Source organism: Phalangium opilio, unplaced genomic scaffold, assembly GCF_054372755.1.
Source record: "Phalangium opilio isolate 3A_F unplaced genomic scaffold, DU_Popi_V2 ptg000046l_1, whole genome shotgun sequence".
NCBI lineage: Eukaryota > Metazoa > Arthropoda > Arachnida > Opiliones > Phalangiidae > Phalangium > Phalangium opilio.
Window position 1 is genome coordinate 358,580 of NW_028324169.1, and position 21,032 is coordinate 379,611.

Sequence of the window (21,032 nt, forward strand, 5' to 3'; positions counted from 1 at the left end):
ACGATCCCGCAAGCCTACGGTGCAGACACTAAAAGGCGGGATGGAAGGCAAAATTTTGCTCTCGTGTTTTTTCGTTCTTTTTTACATGAAGTCGTCTATTGCTTACCTTGCCTGAAAATGATTCAAGGCCGGGGTAATGAAGTCAAAGTTTACCAGTTTCAAATGTGCCGCGAATATTTTTGATGGCGCGAAAGTATAATTTAGACCTGTTAATTTGTGGGGTTTATTTGACACCGTATTCGGTAGCACAAAATACCTTTATTTTCGAACCTTTTTGAGTGTTAACAGGTACCCCTCTCGGTAATTTCTAAATTTTAAAGTTTTAATCCTTACCTTTGTTGAGGTTTAAATGATACCCATTACGGGATCACAAAATACCTTGAAGTCCTCAAAACTACCTTCTTCAGAGTACCTTTACACGACGGTATTTTGTAGTACCTTTATAGGTACAACTCGGGATGCATCGAAAAATACCTTTAAAAGTTCTAGACAGTACGGTTATTTTTTACAGTGTAAGGAAGTATATTTTTGTCAGGTCGAAAATTTATCTGTTTCAGGAAAAGAAAATTCTTTATATCTAGTTGCTAATAATATATTATAGCTGTTTATCACATCATAGTATAATAACAGTTTTAGTTCCAACGTTCTTCGCGTTCAATTGAAACAGTTTATTTATTCAATTACCTTTGTGGCTCTCATCAACTACATGCAAATATTGTAGTTCATTCTCTCTTAACGTGGACCGCAACTAAGGCGGCCCGACAGAGAAGCACCTTTTTTTTAAACAAAAAGTGCTGGTACCTCTACTGAACATGATTTTACCCCAAAATGCGCGCTTCGAAACCTGGACGCCAGAGCGTTGCCATAAATCACGTTTGACAATTTTTAAGTTCTGATTGCTTCGGCATGTGTGTACCCCGGTTCCTAATCCCAGGTATTTCCATTTTGTAAAAGCAATTTTGAATCCAGGATAATTCCAAATCCATACACTAGATTAAATTGCATTTATTTGCAATCTCAAAAAAAACTGTTCAAATCACACTATCTCAAATATGTCCACCCCAAATTGGTTTCAAATGCTAGTTGTTTCAAACCCTACAATATTGTTTTCAACTTCCAAGTGTAAATCCCAAAAAGTTTCAAAACCCAGATGTTTCCATTTTCCGTGAGATGGCATAAAGAACTGGACCAAAACATGCCCGAAAATGAACATTTCAAATTCCAAGCGTGCAAAAATTAACATTTCAAATTCCAAGCGTGCAAAAATTAACATTTCAAATTCCAAGCGTGCTAAAATGAACATTTCAAATTTCTTAAGTCCAGCTAACAGCGCTCTCGGGTTAGAGAATTCGGCAACTTCAATTGCCCCAAACGAAACATAAAAATCGGCACCGTGCACAGGCCTTGATTAACCTAGGCAACGTATAAATTAACAGATTAGGTAAAGTGAAGTCAAAAGACAGTTAGGATTGTAAGACATTGAGTTTATTGGATTTAATAAACCGTTTGAATTCGGCTAAAGCAAAATTGGGTGACTTGTTACTAATAAGAGTCATTCTTTGAAGTTACGAACGGGAACTATGGTTTTGATTTTTCAGTCGGTCGGAACACTTAAAAACTTCATATCTCCCAAATTAAAATCAACGGAGTAAGAGAAAAGAACGATGACATGGCTGCAGCTTGAGCTAGGCATACGTTTCTCTCTGTACACATGTGTCTATCGGAGAAGGGTGGATTTAGCCATGGTACCTAGTGTAGGCTATGAGCCTCATTTGAAATGGGGGTTCGCGTAGATTTTGGTTAGAAAGTTTTTCACAATTTAATTTTTCCTCGAATCGTAACGGCCATAGTTATTTATTTCCTACTTCTTGAAGAACATTGGGGGCCCTAATTCATGCGGGGCCCTGGGCTATGGCCCATATAGCCCATGCCTTAAGATGGCACTGCGCAAAGCAACTCGCGTCAGCGTGGGAAATAAGGCGGTGACACAGGACAAATGACCGGTATAAAAATTGCCTTGTCCTGTTCAAAAATAAAATCGGAGGGAGGTCAGTAGTCCACGAGACTACTAAGAACATACAAGTGTAACCAGAGTCCAAACAATAAAATTCTAATATTTTAATTATCCACTTCTTTAGTTTATTACACTACGTGCTCTGGTCATTGGCCACGGACTAGTTAATTTACTCCAGGCCAGGAAGGTCGCTGGCCTAATGCCCAGTTCGGTTCGAAGTCCTGGAGCTCCTGAAGGCCAGACAATGACAGCCATAGATGCATGTGACAAGGATACATTTCTCATAGGCGAAAATGGACAATTTTGTTGTGTAAGAGACAGCCTGGCAGCCCGGGATTTGTTTACTTCTAAGCTGACCAGTTAGCTTGTTTTCACCTTTAGAGGTTAATACAGCCCTTTGAAGCTAAATAATTAGAAATGAGAAATGTTATTAAATGAATGAATCTAAACGGTTTTAGTTGTGTCGAAATGAGAGCAATTAAATATGTCTTTGATATTTAGCTCTAATAATTTCAGAAATTAAATAAAAAATAGTGTTACGTATTTAACCAGAATTGATTTTAATTAAATTAACAATAAATTGTTGTAAAATAAAAAGCCAGAGAATGGGATCCTCTTTATAACCAAAACCACGACCCACAAGCGAAAGTTTGGAAAGTATTTGGTAAAGCACACTTGCGTCTAAGAAACATTTATTCCCAATAATTTCAGAAACTTTGACTTCATTGAGAAGGCTTAGTAGCAGAACCGCTGAGCAGTGTGTTACATATTTAACATAAAAATATCATTTAATGAAACATTGTGTTATAACCCACAAAGACTTAAAAAAAACAGCCGCAAATTGAAAGAGCTACGTTGGTAGGTCGAAATTAAGAAAACGTGTTAGAGATCCAATGAGCAGCAATGGTTCTTACTTTTAATATAGAATTTGAGTTTAAATAATGCAAATGTAAAATTTTATTAAATGAAAGAATCTATACAGTTCTGTTTGTCATTATTTCCCTTGAAAAGTTATCGCCAGCGTTTAGTCAGCGACTCAGCTGAGTTTTCATCATTAAGGTGTATAATTTACCTATACATCTTATTAATGTGTCCAAGCTGTCACACATAACAATGTAGTAATTGACTGATCTACCAGTAAGATTAATAATTAATTTGTTTATAATTTATTTGAACCTACCGACGGTATTCGTAATGTCTGGCTTTTATCCCAAATAACGGAAGTTGAAGTTGCCTATAACATTAACATAACGCTATTTTGACCGAGGCTTAGCAAAAATTGCTTAATAATAAATTATTCTGGTGATTTTAATAATGAAATATTCTGGTGATTTTAATGATTAAAATAATTGTAATAAATTTTAATGACGTTTTTGTTGCGAAAATAATAAATATCAGACCTAATTATCCTCCATTTCAATTCCAATTAAAACATTTTCGATTTAACCGGGTGCTCGAACGCCATGTTTTAATTCCTTAAATCCCTCTAACGGAAACGGCGTGAAATGGTGATTAACTACAAAAATGCCGTAAGTCCCACACAATAAATTAGGCGTAAATTGCGTGTCTCTAACATTGATAAAACGTAGTAACTCCAATACCCAAAACAACGTAAGTCAGGGCATGTAATTAAAATTACGAGAAACAATTCTTCATCTAAATTTTTCTTAATGAAAAAATAGGCAGCAATTATGATAATGGGGCTTTAGACCGTTTTCAAATCTATCAAACGTATTTTTGTAAGGGTATGGACAAAATGGGCCAGATTGGAAAATTTCCCATGTTATTTCTATGGAGATTTTCCGGTTTTTCGTCAAAATCTGTGATAAACATTATGGAAATGAAAACCACCCTTAGCAACTTAATTTTTTATAAAATTAACTATTACAAATATCTTTTTGAAGATTTAACCACACGTTAAGGGCCAGGATTTTAGTTAAGTGGCCTATTTTCAAAACCGTAAACATAATACGAAAAAAGTTACAGCCAATGAAAAAACCATCCTTATACATTAAAGACAGTATGAAGTCTTATCTAAGCGAGCTACCGCTCTCCTAGAATACCATCAGTAGTCTAAAACCGTGACCTTAAAATATAGTCGGATGAGTCCGTTCATCTGTGTGCCAGAGTGCACAGGAATAGGGCTGTGCGAATAAGAAATAGCAATGTTTTTGGTAGAAATAGTAGGATTGCAATATTAAAAATACCAAATATATGGATTTGAAAATTTCGAAATATATATCCTGAATTTTCACCAATTTATATTGACAAGTTTCACAGTTAAAAGTAGGATGGTGCAAGTTTTTCTAAGTTTACACTGCTAATTAAAGGTGAATAGCTTCGAAATTATTAAGTTTTATTATAAACAATATGTGCTACTCTCTTGTTTGTAGTTTGTCAAAGTGTCAAAATGATTAATTTTCCTTTTTATCTCGCTTAATAGTTAGCATTTAGCGTTTTGATACTTCCTAGTTTGCTTTAGTGTAGTACTTGGTTGCTTTCAAACCGTTTGAAATTGGTCAACCGTATGTAATAAAATATTGCATTATTATTATTATCTGTGCAAACCGTATGGATTTTAGCGGCCGTCCCTTTGGAGCAGACGCCGCATGTACCACTACTTCCTTTTTCCCACGTGACCTAAGTTCTCTGGACTCAATTTGGCCTAGCTCCAGCGCGTCACATCCGCCGGTGTCGCACATATTTGGTGGTACCTTTTTGGCCAAGTTGGAAATCCATAATACGTAGTATTTATATAAATCCATGCTTGGCTATGCTAAGCTTTAGTGTGATCAGAGTTAGTGATATTTAATAGTCAGAAGTACGATTTTTAACAGAAGTCTTTTAATTATCTGTTATATTATTTAAAGTTATTTAGAATGATTTTTGTATTTCAATTTTCTGGCGATGAAGTCCAATCTTGTCGTCTGGGGGGATGTAACCTTCCGTAATAGTTTAGGGACCTCCGAGTTTCTACTCCAGGGGAGTAAGTTTAAATAGAGGATTAACACCCTTTGTTACCTTTCACCATTCCCTAAACATATAAGGGTCGACTGCTAATCATTATAAGTCAGTCACTATCCACTTCTGAGATGTAGTAGTTCGCTCGAGCGAAGGTCTTTGACCCTGATATTGGACTTCATCATCATTATTAGTAATTATGTTTAAACTCTTAAGTTCTTTAATTTGTAATAAATACAAGTCGGTATTTAATTATTACTTAGTTATTATAACAAGTATGAATGAAACTAAGGTACGAGAGTAGTTTAATTTTAGTATTAGGTAAGACTTTCATGGCTACGTGGGGCGAGTTTAGAAATCTCGAATGCGCGATTAGTGTTCCCTTTAAGAATATCGAAAAACAATTTCTCTTTCCCAACCTTTTGAAATCAATTGTTTTGACGCTTATGAATCTTGTTGTGACGGTTTTGGAACACAAAAACCCAAACTGAGTATAAATACTTCAAAAATTTCAGCCAATCTATTTTTATGAACAAATGTTTGACTTTCTTGGTCAAATATATGCCAAACATCAAGAACTCAAAGCCTTCTTAGTATTTTCTTTTTCCTCTCTTTCAGAGAGTTGTATTTGATATTCCAAGAAATCATAGAGGCCATCTCGAATAGAAGTACAGCACAAGCGAGAGATAGTTGAAAGGCCCATAGTGTGAACGCCATTTCGATTCTTTCCATTTTAAGTGGATGAACACTAGTGTCAATTGTCGCATGGCGCGCTTCCACTTCGAGTCCCCAAAATCTTTCCACGTAACGGTGCCAAAGAGTAACTTGACTAGTCTCGAAAAATGAACGTAGCCTAATATGCAAATAAAAAAGGTATTAGATCGGGGTATTAGTTGGGTTTGTTTGTCTGCGCCTGTCCTGTCACTTCTAAAAACAATTCTCATAAAAACCTTAAGCAAGCTTTATGGTTTCTTCCCAATTGTTCTAATTGCAGTCGGAAAAACTCTTCGCGATATTTCAATGATAATCCCATGATACAGAAGACTAGATGTTTCGGTTAGTGGACCATTATAGTAGTTAAGTTTTTTTCGGTTTTTACACAACGAAAAGAACGCAGTACAGTAATTAAACTGTTATATGTATAAATCTCCATATTGCTTAGGACTCAATGGGTTAAGATTTTAGTCAATCCATTCCATTTATTGTTCATACGACCCAGTAATAGAATTTTATCCGGTTTTATTTCGATAATTTAGAAATTTTAGGTACTGATATTATGCAGTAGCATTTTAAACACTATTGAATTACTTTTTTCCTCTCAATCGTTGACAACGAAGTGACCAAAACACAGGGTTGGCACGTTTTTGCCAGGGGTGGAAAAAACCGCGGTTTTTTCCACGTGGTTTTTTCCAGGTAAAAACCGCGTGGCAAAAACCTTTTTGCCACGGTTTTTTCCACTTTATGTGGAAATAACGAACTAAATTTTAAAAATAAAAAAATTCGGATTTGAAATGAAAATAAAACGTCCAAAATTCTACCATAATTGTACAGGCTTATGAAGTGGGTTACATTCTCAGTATAAAATGGAGAAAAAAACCACGTGGCAAAGAACGTTTTGGCTTTGTTATACAATTAAATGAAAAATTAGTCCTGATTTTTCGCTCAAAACTATTTTTTTCAACTGGCTAATTGTGAGTTTTCGTAACAGATTAAAGCTAGAAGCTGCTAAAAATTATTGTTTAGTTATCAAATGCGAAGCAACCAGGATCATTGGAATGTGAGCAAAATTTCATAAGTTGTAAGTTTAAAGTGGATTTAGCTCGAACGTTTAAAACACAATAAATGTTATAAAACTGATTAAGATTGAGATATATTAGCTGTTGGAAGACCTATAATAACACGAATGACAAATACAAAGCCAAAGTTAGCATTTCTAATTATCATTTCAATAGGGAAAAGGTTTTTGCCACTTTTTGCCGGTTTTTTCCGTTTTTGTCGGTTTTTTCCACTTTTTGCCACGTGTCCCGGCAAAAACTAGTTTTTGCCGGATTTTTGCCAGCCCTGCCAAAACACCGAAACGTCCTGCAGTGAAAAATCCACCCAAATGTCATAGAACCGCGTGACACAATTTCATATTTATATATTGTATTCAAAAGTTGTCGAGTTTTCTCATAGGATATGTTGTCAGTCGAAGGCTACTAGGATATATTTTAGTAGGTCAAAATCGCTTGAACATAGTTTGATTTATGTGACTCGCTTGCTCTAATCGATTTGCTTTCGTGCGGTGTTAAATACAGAAAGGTTTTCTGCGATGGATTGGAATTCGTTGCAATGTACGATTCATTTTATTGGATCTTATTCCATATTGATTACCAGAGAGCTATTTCCACACGATAAAGCAAATCGGTTCCCTACCATTGAACCGAATTCCAATTCGATCGAAGCAAATCAGTTCCCTACCATTGAACCGAATTCCAATTCGAAAGAAGCAAATCGGTTCCCTACCATTGAACCGAATTCCCATCGACCGAACTCTAGCACTTTGGGTGGTTTTCGAAAACCTGCACTTAACGATGTTCAATGTTAAATTATCTCCGATCATCATTATAAAAAATATTTAAGGGAAGCACTACCATTCACTTCTCTATATTTAGTTGGTATATCCTAACCAAACCTACAACTTTTCTTCATTTAACTGTTTATATTTTGAGTTTGAGTTAAATAACCTAAAATAGTTTTACCTAATCATCAATTACCTGACTTATTTTAGCCCAGACGAAGAAAACCTAACCCTGGTTTCAAGTTATTGTCAGGAACAGTATTTTGTAAAAGGCATCATTATTCTGCGGAAGTAACTAAAGCAAAGATATTTTAAAAAGGCGTCGAATTACTACAGTAGTATCTAATTGTAATCATCAATATTTTGGAAAAGGCATCAAATTATTCTAAAAGCAAAATAACTGAACTGTATGAAACAGTGCCGTGTTAACCAAACCTAACCTAGCCTAGCACAAGAGAGAATAATGAAATTATAATTTTGCGAAACTGAATGCCAATTATGAACGTCAATTACGCCACCTATATGTAAGTTTAAAGCAAAAATTTATTTCTTATTGTGAATTATTTCATTAATTACGCTAAATGGAAATTATTTTAAAACGACGTTCTATGTAAATCCCGGTGGTTTGAAACCCGTCATTCCGCTAGTTTTGTATTTTATTTGGCACATTTCGGTCGAATGGGAATTCGGTCTACTAGGAATTAGGCTCATCTGAAGGATACCTGTAAATCGGCCACGTCTGTTGGTTTCGGTTGATTGCGATGCGGTCAAATGGTTCACAAGTCTCTTATTAGGCGTGGCGAATGCATTTAGTTTCCCAGTAATAAAATTGAACTTTTTAAGTCCACCATACAATATTTATTCGGCTAAACATTTCCTATAATCCCATAATCCCAAGGCACTTAGTGTGATTAGTTAAAAACCTAAAATCACAGATTGATTCCATTGCGTAGAAATTTTGATTAGTATGCAACTATAAACTGGCTGTAACGTTTGTGTGACTTTCAAGAGGAGTGACAATGGGTAAATCACGAATGATCGACCAAATAGTGGTGCTTTTGAATCGTCAACCGACTACTAGAGATGTTAAATCTCAAATGCTTGCTTTAGACATTGAGGCGGAAATGCTTTGGAAAATCCATAGTAAAGTAGTGACATTTTATCGCAAAATCCATTTGACTGCTCAGAGCAACTCGGATTGAGTGATAAAAGCGTTACTTAATAATAACAATAAACGGCTTTTTATTAGAATCAACCTTTAAGTTCTATCTTAATTACAAAGGTGTCCTGCAATGTTAGTTTATTTAAAATTTAGATTTATTTGTTTCTTTTCAATATTTTTTAAAATTCATCTAATTTGTTTTTAACTAGATTTACAGATTTTTCTAGTTTTATATCTCTCGGTAGGTTGTTCCAAAGTTTTATACCCGCATGTTTATAATAATAATAAGCTAAGCTTTTGTCTATGAAGGGATTTCCACACTAAGCCTGTGGCTTATTTACAGGTGGGTCCCTTTACAATGCATAGAGGGGTGGTGGCTAGCCCCTATGCCACAGCTAACCTACAGCGCCCTATACTAACTATTACCGTTAACCTCTGCAAGTTTTGATTGAAAGGAGAAACCGGGTAACGACCGCGGAGGAAAACTCCTTTTAACCAGCGGGGAGAGAACTTCCAAACTCTACGCAGAAGGATTTGTTCCCAGATTTTCACCCGGTGCCACAGTTCGGAATCGAACCCGGAATCATCTTGCTGCGAGGCGAAAGCGCTAACCGCTACGCCACCCCACGCTTTTATTTCTGAAACTGGAAAGGAAATCTGCGTAGAAATCAGTATCTGCGAATCTCGTAGCTCTGTGTCCTGCTTTCACCTGGAACCATTTTTGTACAAAATCTGGCAAGGAGTTAGCCTTTACTTTGGACATGAAAACTTCAGATTTTCGTTAAATCCCCAATCTCCTCTTGATATAACTCCGTGATATTTGCCTCGGAGGGCACAATGTACTTTACCATTAGTTTCAAGAGACGCAGGGATATACTCGTGCTATGGGTATGAAACGAGTAAAATGCATAGTGAAGTCAAAGATAAGAAATTTCGAGTAGGCCTTGGCTAAATTGCCACTAAATTACGCCATTTGATTTCGTTTCTTTGGTTGGCTGAAACTTTGGCTAATAATATCGCCAGACGGTTATTCTCAATTATTCGTAAACCCTAATAAAAGACTTATGTGCCATCCATGTAGAACGAAATTAGAATCGCGTACTGTGAACACTTAAAACCAGAAAAAATGCGACGCAACAAGAAAAGTTTAAGACGCATTAACAATCAATGCTAACGTTTATTTCGCGATTGAGAGTATCAAATGAAACCACCTTTTGTTTACTATTTTCAAAGCTTGGCGATTTAGTTTCCGGCTGACCAAGTAAATTAATGGTTTGTCAAAGTATTTGGTTGAACTTATGTGCATTTGATGCTGGTAATTGCGTTGGTCACCGCCATTCATGCTTATATGAAGGCTTATCTGGGTTATTATCATTGATAGTTCGATGAATTCTGCTCCTTTACCAGCCCAAACATTGCACCTTTTCCCTCTTCGTTGCAACAATTCGCAAAGCTTGATCATCTCTGTGTCATTCTGGAAAAGTAAAATATGTTTAAAGTGTTAGTGCCATAATTTTCGTCATCCACAAACTTAAATTTCGAAAATGATATGTTTACTTTTTTATTTGGTTTCGTAGCAATTTATAAAATTGCAATCTAAGTATTGTGTATGGAAAAGGCCTAGTTAAAATTTTGTTTCGTTTGATGACGTAGTAAGGAGACATTTTCACTCTAAATGTCGCTTACGTGACGGCTGTTGGTGTCGCTGCGCCGCGTTAAGCCCATTTTATTCCGATTCGTGCGGCATTAGTAGACTCGGGAGTTCCGGGCGCACGCGCTTATCTTTTCCGCGAGATGCCATGCCGTGAGTGACGTAACAAGGAGAAAAAACCCACCAATTTTGCTTTTGCCCCCAAATTTCAAGTTTTCGAAGTGTTTTTCCCGAGTTTTCCCTCATATTTAAATATTTATTAAGCATATTTTTGGAATCAGAAGAGTTTAAACTCTCAAAAAAGTAAGTTTTTTTTACATTTGAGAAATTTTTTAAATCAGGTCGCGTATTGAAAGTCACAAAGCGATTAAAATTATTTAAGGAGTTTCCGTCATTTCGAAGCTCGTTAAAGAAAATAACTTATTGGTAGCAAAAGTTCGCCGTGTTGTCGTTGTAAAGCTACTTTTGCCATAACCACGCGACCTCTCGATTACATGCATTTTTCTATGTTAGTCGCGGATTCAAAGAAATAGCTCTATATTCCTTCTGTATATGGTTAACCACATACTGAATAACAAAATTGGACAGACGTCATTCTGTGAGGCATAAACTTGGAAACTAATTTCAAAATTTTTCAAAGGTCAAAATAAAACTTTATCTATTGTCCGCGAATTATTGTTAAATCAAGTAACGTTTAATTCAATTTTGCATCGAAAGCGTGGTGAAAACTTGTAACCTTTCTAAGCCTTTTTAATTTCATTTGTTTTTATGTGGTGGGGTATTCGACTTCTTATTAGAGGGGTTAGGATACAAGACAAGATTAGTGCCTCCACCGAAATTGTAGTTACATCGAACATTTACGATGAGGTGTTTACCAAACAGATTAAAGGTTGTAATTGAGGCCCAAGTTCTAAGACTAATCGTAGGACTGTGCTTTAAAACATTTGGTTGCATTCAGGCATATTCTCAATAGTTCCTTTTGTATCTTGTCACTTGAATAAAATAAAATAAGAATTCCAAACATTTATTTAATAAAAACTGTCTTTCTAGACAATGACGGGAAAGTGTAAGAGATAAGTGTAGAAAGTTAACTGACTGAAGTACAGATATTCAATTTTCACTTTTGAACGCATGATTATAAAACTTATATTATTTTAACAAATTTTGTTTGTCATTGTTGTTTGCAAATCTACGTTGTTTTAAACCAGTTCAAAAACGGATTTGTGTGGGTGGTTTGAGGGTTGTAGGCATAAGACGGTCGATGTTTTTTAAGATATCATTCTTTATACAATATAAGGCAACTCACACCACCCACATAAATGGAAAGATTGAAACAAACCTCTTTTTATCGGAATTAATTACACGTGTCCTTTCGTCATTCTTGTTCATTTTTTGACGCCGTTGGGAAACAAAGTACTTTTTACTGGTTTGCAGGAAACAAAGGTCGGTCACCCATTTTAATCTGTCTTTCTTTATACAATATAAGATAGTTTATATTACAAATACGTTGAGTGACGGTGAAATAAAACAAAGGTGTTAGTATTTATTAGTTTTCGACATCGTGTTGTGGCACTATGCCTTCGCAAAAGTGTTACGCTTGTAACCGTAAAATAAATAACAGTACCAGCCGTATCATATCAAGGCGTCGTTTAGCGTCGTACCTTCGTCGAAGACGACAAGAAAATGGTTATCCGCCCTTAATTGAGAATGCCTTGGGAAAACGTGCTTGCATGACATGCACGTTGTCTTATACTTCGAGTACTAATGTTTCAACGACGAGTACAACTTCAAGCAGCAAATCAGAAGGGGCTAACGTCGTGAACTCAACATGCGTCACACTCAAGGTTAAGACTTTGAAACTGCAAACAACAACTTGCATTGTGTGCGCCAGTTCTACTCGTACTCGAGTGAAGTTGGACGTGCGATTGGACATTTGGGTGAAGCACGGTATATTTGTTCCCAAAGAAAGCCGTATGTGTCAGAACCACCTTGGAGATAATAATTTGCTTCCCGACGACATAACAGACGCGATTACACCACATTGTACGCAAGCAAACTTAAACGCGACTGAGATTGAAGAACTACTTCATGGCTTAACGGAAATTGTCAAAGAACAACGGAAGACGACGTTCAAAACGTCAATCACCAACGATCAAGACTGCAAAGTTCTAACATCACTGAATATGCACGATTTTGGCATTGTACATGACTGTATTGTTTCTAAGTTACGGAACAGCGAAATTCGGTCAACACAAACAGCGTTGTGTATCTTGCTTATGAAACTCAGAATGGGACTCTCAAACCCGTTTTTGGCGTCACTGTTCCACATTACAGAGAAAAACGTGTCTGATGTAGTAAAGTCTGTTACATCGGCCATGATTACTTCGTTCGTCCCTCAACATCTTGGAGCAGATAATCTTAAACGAGAACATTTAATTGCTAATCACCAATCACTGGCAGCTCAAAGACTATTTGCAAACTCAAGGGACGATTGTCTTATCGTTATAGTGGATGGGACGTACATTCGCGTTGAAAGGTCAAGCGACTACACGGTATTACAAAAGCCATTTTGCATCCACAAAGGCCAACATATCCTCAAGCCTATGCTAATGGTAACCACAACAGGGTACATTATAGATGTTCTTGGCCCATACTATTCCAACGGGAAAAACAACGACGCCAGAATATTAAACCATGCCCTAAAAACGAAACAGGACCTGAAGACATTGTTGAAAAGAAACGATGTTGTGCTGGCTGACCGCGGTTTTCGGGATTCTGACGGTCTACTTCAAGACTTAGGTTTGGAACTCCAAATGTCGTCGTTCCTACCAAAGGGTAGCAAACAAGTGGAACCCTCTGAGGTTAACCGTTCTAGAATGGTAACGTACCTACGATGGCCGGTTGAGGTGCGCAATGGTCACCTTCAGACTGTCTTTGCTCTATTGCAACACCGCATACCATCAGGTCTGTTGTTGCACCTCAAGGATTTTCTTAGAATAGCGGCGGCACTACTAAACGCCTTCCATCCTGATTTGCTGCACAAAGGAAATTGGGAAGCCACCGTCCAAAGAATGGAAGCGTCAAAAGGACAAATAAATGAACTAAAGGAGAGAGTGGAACGAGACGGACTTACGAGAAAACCTACCAAATGGGAGAAACTGAACGATATCCAGCTCGACGATTTCCCGGTTCTTACAGAAGACGACGTGCGGGATGTGGTCATGAGTGATTTTAAAACAAGGAGAGCGGAATCATACGTCGGCCTAATAATTGACCGGTTAGGAACTTTTACAGTCGAGCTCTGTAAGGTCGAAAACAACCTTCTTAGGGTTAAAGTACCTGGCCAGTTTTCCAAATCTACCGAACATGAGACATTTATACAATATACTCCTAATGGTGTTGGAATGAACGCCATTCAGCGGTGGTATTGTAATTTCAAGGGTGGGGCGCTAACGGTGGGCACATGTGCCCACGTAAGTAGTGTAATTTGGTACTTGGGCTACCGCAGACACGAACAAAAAGGTTCGTGGCCCCAATCTGCTGCGCGTCTTATTTGCGAAGACGCAACAGAACTAGAAAACCTGCAAATGGATGAAGACTTACCAGATGTAATATGATATGAGTCTGTTAACCACTGTACATAATAAAAATGAACCTATTACTTAAGGATAGTGTGTTGTTTTTTATCATCTTCATTGGGAGTAAAGCAACCAAATGGAAATATTTTCATTCTATACAGGGGTTTTGGTAGTATAAAAGCATCCAGAGAGCCCCTTGAAGCGATTTTTCCGTCGCTACAGCTAGACTTTTAGTGGAGCACCCCACCAGGCGTTGTTGTCTACAAATAGTCTATTTATTCCAGGAAACGTAACCTTCTTTATCCTTCTGTTACATCAATACTATTAGTTCCTACAAAACCAAACTTTCAGGATATTTTAAGCATGTGTTGAGGTAGCTTTGCGCCGAGATTTATACAAGTCAGTGGGGGATAAGGCATTAAAGAGCACCACTAAAACTAGGAATCTTCCCTATCTTTCAACATTGAATGCGCATCTTCCAAGGCGAATAACACCGATACGCTGATCGGTCCGATGTGAAAATTGGGATTTGGTAGCGCTAAGTACTTGTCTTTCGTAAAATTAATCAAAGATTTCGATAAGACTATGTTTGAATTTTTCCGCTAGTCTACCCAAAGTTCTATGGAACCCGTATCCCCCTCTTTTAAACAGACGCTCTCGAGCAAAGTAGCAGATTATCACGTATCCCGAACCCGTCGGAGAAAGCAAGAAATATTTGCTCTAGCTCTCGGATCAATTCTTTGGGTTAAGTTAGGTAACGTCAAATAAAATCAAACGGTGAGTTTATCAAATGTTTACAATCTATAACAAACCCTCTTCACTTCATAAATCGTTTCAAACTCCCTCAGTGTTTCCTAATGTGACCAGTTAACAATAATTGATAAGAGAAAGCGCAATTACGTAAACCTTTGGTGGAAGCCTCGCCATTGTGAGGCCAGATTTTTATCGTAACCCTATCGATGATTATGGATTAAAAGCCAACGATACGTTCGGGCGCAATTTATTAACGTTACCATAAGATTTTTCACGTTATCAAAACAGCCTTCATCATGCTAGAACATTTTTTTATACATCCTTAATATATCACTGAGTTTCCATCGATTTAAAGGTTTTTAGCAGTTCTAGTTGGACCAATTTACTACCATTTAAAGGTAATTTGTTGCACTTCGCCGACGTTGAAGTTTTCTTTCGTTCTTAAGTATGACCAGGAGTAGGATAAGGAACTAGAAGTATCGAGGTAACCAAATTCTTCACTTGGCGAAAGTGAATATTCTTGATAACACACCAACGGTTGGCCTTCTGGTAGCGGTTTCTGAATTTTCCCTCCAAGACGTGAGACGTTCAAGGCGGTAGACGGCGGGACTAGATTCAAGCCTCCGCGTCCGTGTTCCGCGGATTTAGGTTGAGAGGAAGGGGGTAGGTGATTATTTTGGAACTCGACCAATTTTTTTCTCTCTAAAATTTGTTCACTGGTGCCAGAACCTATTACCAATGCTAGAGCCCTTTACCTCTAGTACCTCATCCATAAGAATAATTAAACTAGATTAGAAGGATGGTTTTAGAATCCATAAAATGAATTCGCCATACCAAGCGCCTACCAGTGGTAATTTATGTTGGTGAATTAAGCTACCAGGCACCTATCAATGGCGAATTAAGTCACCAAGAGCCTACCAATGGTGAAGTAAGTTACCAAGCGCCTACCAATGGTAAATTAAGTTACCAAGGGCCTACCAATGGTAAATTAAGTTACCAAGCGCCTACCTATGGTAAATTAAGTTACCAAGCGCCTACCTATGGTAAATTAAGTTACCAAGCGCCTACCTATGGTAAATTAAGTTACCAAGCGCCTACCTATGGTAAATTAAGTTACCAAGCGCCTACCTATGGTAAATTAAGTTACCAAGCGCCTACCTATGGTAAATTAAGTTACCAAGCGCCTACCTATGGTAAATTAAGTTACCAAGCGCCTACCTATGGTAAATTAAGTTACCAAGCGCCTACCTATGGTAAATTAAGTTACCAAGCGCCTACCAAAGGTGATAAGGTTACCAAGCGCCTACCACAGGTTAATTAAGTTACCAAGCGCCTACCAAAGGTAAGTTACCAAGCGCCTATCAATGGTTTATTAAATTACTAAGCGCCTACCAATGGTTAATTAAGTTACCAAGCGCCTACCAATGGTAAATTAAGATACCAAGCGCCTACCAAAGGTGAATAAGGTTACCAAGCGCCTACCACAGGTTAATTAAGTTACCAAGCGCCTACCAAAGGTAAGTTACCAAGCGCCTATCAATGGTTTATTAAATTACTAAGCGTCTACCAATGGTTAATTAAGTTACCAAGCGCCTACCAATGGTAAATTAAGATACCAAGCGCCTAAAAATGGTTAAGTTATCAAGCGCCTACCAATGGTAAATTAAGTTACCAAGCGCCTAAAAATGGTTAAGTTATCAAGCGCCTACCAATGGTGAGTTTTAGTTACCAAACGCCAATCAATGGTGAATTAAGCTACCAAACGCCAATCAATGGTGAATTAAGCTACCAAGCGCCTATCAATGGTGAATTAAATTATCAAGCGCCTACCAATGGTGTATTAAGCTACCAAGCATCTCGCAATGGTGAATTAGGTTACCAAGCGCCTTACAATGGTGACTTAAGTTACCAAACACCTCACAATGATGCATTAAGTTTCCAAGCGCCCACCAATGGTTAATTAAGTCACCAAGCGCCCATCAAGGGTGAAATAAGTTACCAAGCACCTCACAATGGTGAATTTAGTTACCAAGCGCCTCACAATGGTGAATGAAGTTCTCAGTAACCAGTGACACAATTATGGAACATATCTTACAAAGTTATTGTTATAATTAAACCAAAATTCTTTTGCAAATTATGTCTTATAACTTTCAAAGCATTTCCAGCCTATATTTTGTTAGACTTGTGTAAAAACATATTTCATAGATATTAGTAATCTAGTTTTATTATTTTTATGGTTAATCTAGTTTAATTATTTTTAATTGGTAATCAAGTTTAATTTCCTGTATTTGATAATTATCTTTAATTGCTTATTTAGTTCAATTGTTTTAATTTATAATCTAGTTTAATTCGGTTTAATCTGTACTTCGCAACTAAATGTGTTGGACGCGCAAAAGTTATAATGACAATTATGGTAGCTAATTGACCTAGCAATTTGAGTAGCTAAACCACTATATTTACGGTAAAACGACGCTATTTCACCCATGCTAAACAGTCGTAAGCTCCACGGTTTAAGGGTATACCACGTAATTCGGAGCATGTAATTAAATCTTTGAAAAACAATACTTATACTTAATTTTTCTTAATGAAAAATATAGGCACCAATTATAAGTTTGGGGCTTTCATTTAAGACCATTTTCAAATCTAACAAACATATTGTTAATTTTAAAAGGGTGCTTACAAATTGCAAGTCTGGAAAATTTCTTATGCTATTTCTATGGACATTTTCTAGTTTTTCTCTAAAATCTGTAATTAATTTAATGAAAATGAAAACCACCCTAGCAACCTTATGTTTTATAAAATAAACTATAGGATGGATCATATTGAAATTTTACCAAATATTATAGGCCCGGATTTTACTTCAGTTAAAAAATTTCAAAACAAACTTTGAATAAAACCCTTTTCGAAAAATTCGTAATTCTAGAAAACTTTTACACGTTTATTAACTAAGGTTTCTTTTAGAAAGCAATGATCACCAATATAGCACCGTTTTTGTTATTCACGTGAAAATGTTGTTGCATGGATCCAATGAACGATTTAATTTCTTCTGGAAAATGGTGAGATGTCTTATTTCATTCCTTGATATCTAAATATTTTATATAGCTAGTATTTGAGCGTATTGGAAGCTACGGCATAATTCACATACAGACGTTACATTTTAGGTAGTTTCGATAACTTTTGATAGCAGCTCAAACTCTATAAAACATTGAAACGGTCAACGTTTTATTTTTAGGCTTCTAATTACCAATGTTGTTGCATGTACCCAATCAACGATTTAATCTCCTCCTTTAAAAGGTGAGAAGTTTTTATTTAACGTATAAAAGCAAACGTAGCAGGGCCGGATTAAGCAGTTTTGCACCCTGGGGCCGAGATAATGTGCGTCCCCTTAAGTCGGAAAAAAAGGAACAGCAAATGTTGCTTAGGGGGAATAGATTAACTCAATGCGCCCCCAGCAAGCCTTGCGTCCGGTGGCCAGTGCCCCTTCGCTCCCCCCTTTAATCGTGCCCTGAAACGAAAGGACAATGAGGGAAGAGAAATTCCTTTAGACTGCAGCGTATTTCTTGAGCCTTCAAATCGATCCGCGACTAACTATGCCCATTCTGCCTCGTATAACTTGATTATTCTACACTTGACCATTTTATTTGGAAGCTTGAAAAATATTTCTAGTGTTAACTCATATATCGCCACAATTTCAATCTTCGGATAAACAAGTCAGTGAACATTTTCCTCAGAAGCGGGAAGGCGCTCTTTTCCGAAGATCTTCATCAACGTCACTCACAATTGGTAATATGTTAGGGATAATTCTTTTGTGTTTACAAGGTATCTAAGAGAGAGTGTCAAAATGCCCATATGTAAACATATTTTAATAAATGACGTAGCAGGATGAATCCTAGGTGATCTTAAAAGCGATCTTTGTGGCAAAACCTGAAAAAAAGAATACTAGTTTAACTGAATAACCATCTATTGGTATTTATTGATAGGCAACTGCAGGCGTTTAAATTAAAATACTGAATTATTCCAGCGTTATCAGAAGTTTTACTAATAGCTAGGTTGCCGTGTAATCACTATTTCTCGTTATGCCATGTAGGATTATAAAAATATCTCGGTTTGGACCAAGGACCAAAAAAATAAACGACATAAGTAATTTTAAAGAACAATTCGATTTTCTAAAGCATTTTTTTATGAAATTAATTATATTGTAGGGAGTATTTGTTAAGGGATCATTATTGAACATTTTAAGTATTCAAACTTGAAAGTTTCACAAGCCAGAAACAAAACTGTTTCCGCCAAGGTGCTTACAAGTTAGTAAGAATCGACACGAAATCCCTTCAAAATAATTAATTTCATTGTGAAATGTTTTCTCTAAATGTAGTGTTCTTGAAAACGTTTTCTAGTAATTTAGACGAAATATTAAGATTAAGAGTAAAATCAGTTGATTTAATTAAATTGTGGCCAAAGATTCAACAAATAAAAATAGTTAAAGAAAAATTGCAATATCTGAACTCTCTCAAATCGTTTGTTTTCTCGGCCTTGGTCCAAACTAAGACTTTTTCAATCTATGTCATTTTAGTCTTAATTTTAATTGTGTAGAGAAATTGGCGTGTGTTATAACTCTTACTAAAATGGAATGTGCATAAATCTATTTAACAAGCTGTTGTTAAAATCATCCTTCCAATCAGCTTATGTAAATTCCCTCTAAGAAGATTATGGACGCGCAGATTATGGCTAAAAAAATACAACATAATTCTAACCTAGCGTGGGATAAAATTAACCTTAACCGTATCCAAACCTACCCGTGCCAGTTCTATCACACCATAAATCAAATGGGTGTTAGGTTGCAGATTTATACCCTTCATGATCTATATTTATTGTTGGTTATTAAATACAATCTGCCATAAAATATTGAACTTATAGTTTTTACAAAATCTAAAATTAACAATATAATTTCTTCCTAGCAATTTTTACGAAATTAAAATGGATAACATATTTCGTTACTCAACTCGATCTGTAAGTGTTCTACCAATCCAGCATGGATAAAAAAAATTAAAAAATAAATGTCATAGCTAGGGGTGTGCGGGTAGTGATTCTCTGGATATCGAATCTGGTTTAAGTTATCAACCATTTGATTCTCAGTTATCGGGGTAATTTGCTTAGCCGGTTGACAGCAGTCGAATATCAAAAGTTACAAGAAATACTTATCGGGTAAAATGATTTTAATTCGCATCTATCAAGTAGAGAAAATATCATTAATAATCGAAATATTCAACAAAACAACTGAATATTTCAAACTTGTAGTTGGTTATTTCTCAGTTATTTTTGCTTCCTTTTAGTTTCTTTTAGTTTAGTTTTTAAAAAATCAGTTTGACATCAAAAAAACAAACATTATGCCAGATGCTATCGTCTAATCACATTGGCTTAAAAATCCTGATCTCAACACAGCATTTTGGTATTGTAATTAAATGGGTGAGCAAACTGTAGCCGCCCTCCAGGGTTCGACAAAACCCGATTTTTCTTTAAAAAAAACCAGCTCACCGGGTTTTACTGGATTTTGCGTTTGTTATCTCTTTACCATTTGGGTGCTTTATAGAAATTGTCATTCAAAAGTTACGGCTTAATAAAAAGGTCTAAAAAATGTCTCATAATAAATAAAAAATATTATTAAATATTACTTTTGAAGTTGAAACAAAGTATCTTAAACTATGTTAAAAGTGAAATTAATCTACCATTCAATTCTTCGAAATTGAAGATCTTAGCGAGATGGGTGTTTAAAAATTAATAAAATCCGTCGGTTTCCTTACATAACCTGACAACCAGTATAAACTTGAAACCAAACAGTTTTCTGCCTGCGGTTTCGAGTAATTGGAAAAGTCAATTTCAGTTATCGGAGTGGGTGTTCGATCTGCGCTCTAAAGGGGTACTTCAATAGTTTCGCTTACCAGCACAACCCTAGTTCGAGCATTTTTTATGAAGCAGGATTATACAAAATTTCTTCAACTTGGTATCTTTAAGAGGCCATAGAACCCATACAAATATCTGATTGACTGTAGGGGGAAGCACCAAAAACGTTCTTAAACCACTTGCTCCTCCTTCGTCGCGTCTCATTGGTGTGTCGAGATCACGACCTTTTTTAATAATAATAACAATAATAATAATCTAAGCTTTTTGTCTATGAAGGGATATCCACACTAAGCCTTTGGCTTGTTTACAGGTGGGTCCCTTTACATTGCATAGAGGGGTGGTGGCTAGCCCCTATGCTACAGCTAGCCTACAGCGCCCTATACTAACTATTTCCGTTAACCTCTGCAAGTTTTTGATGGAAAGGAGAAACCGGGCTAGACCGCGGAGGAAAACTC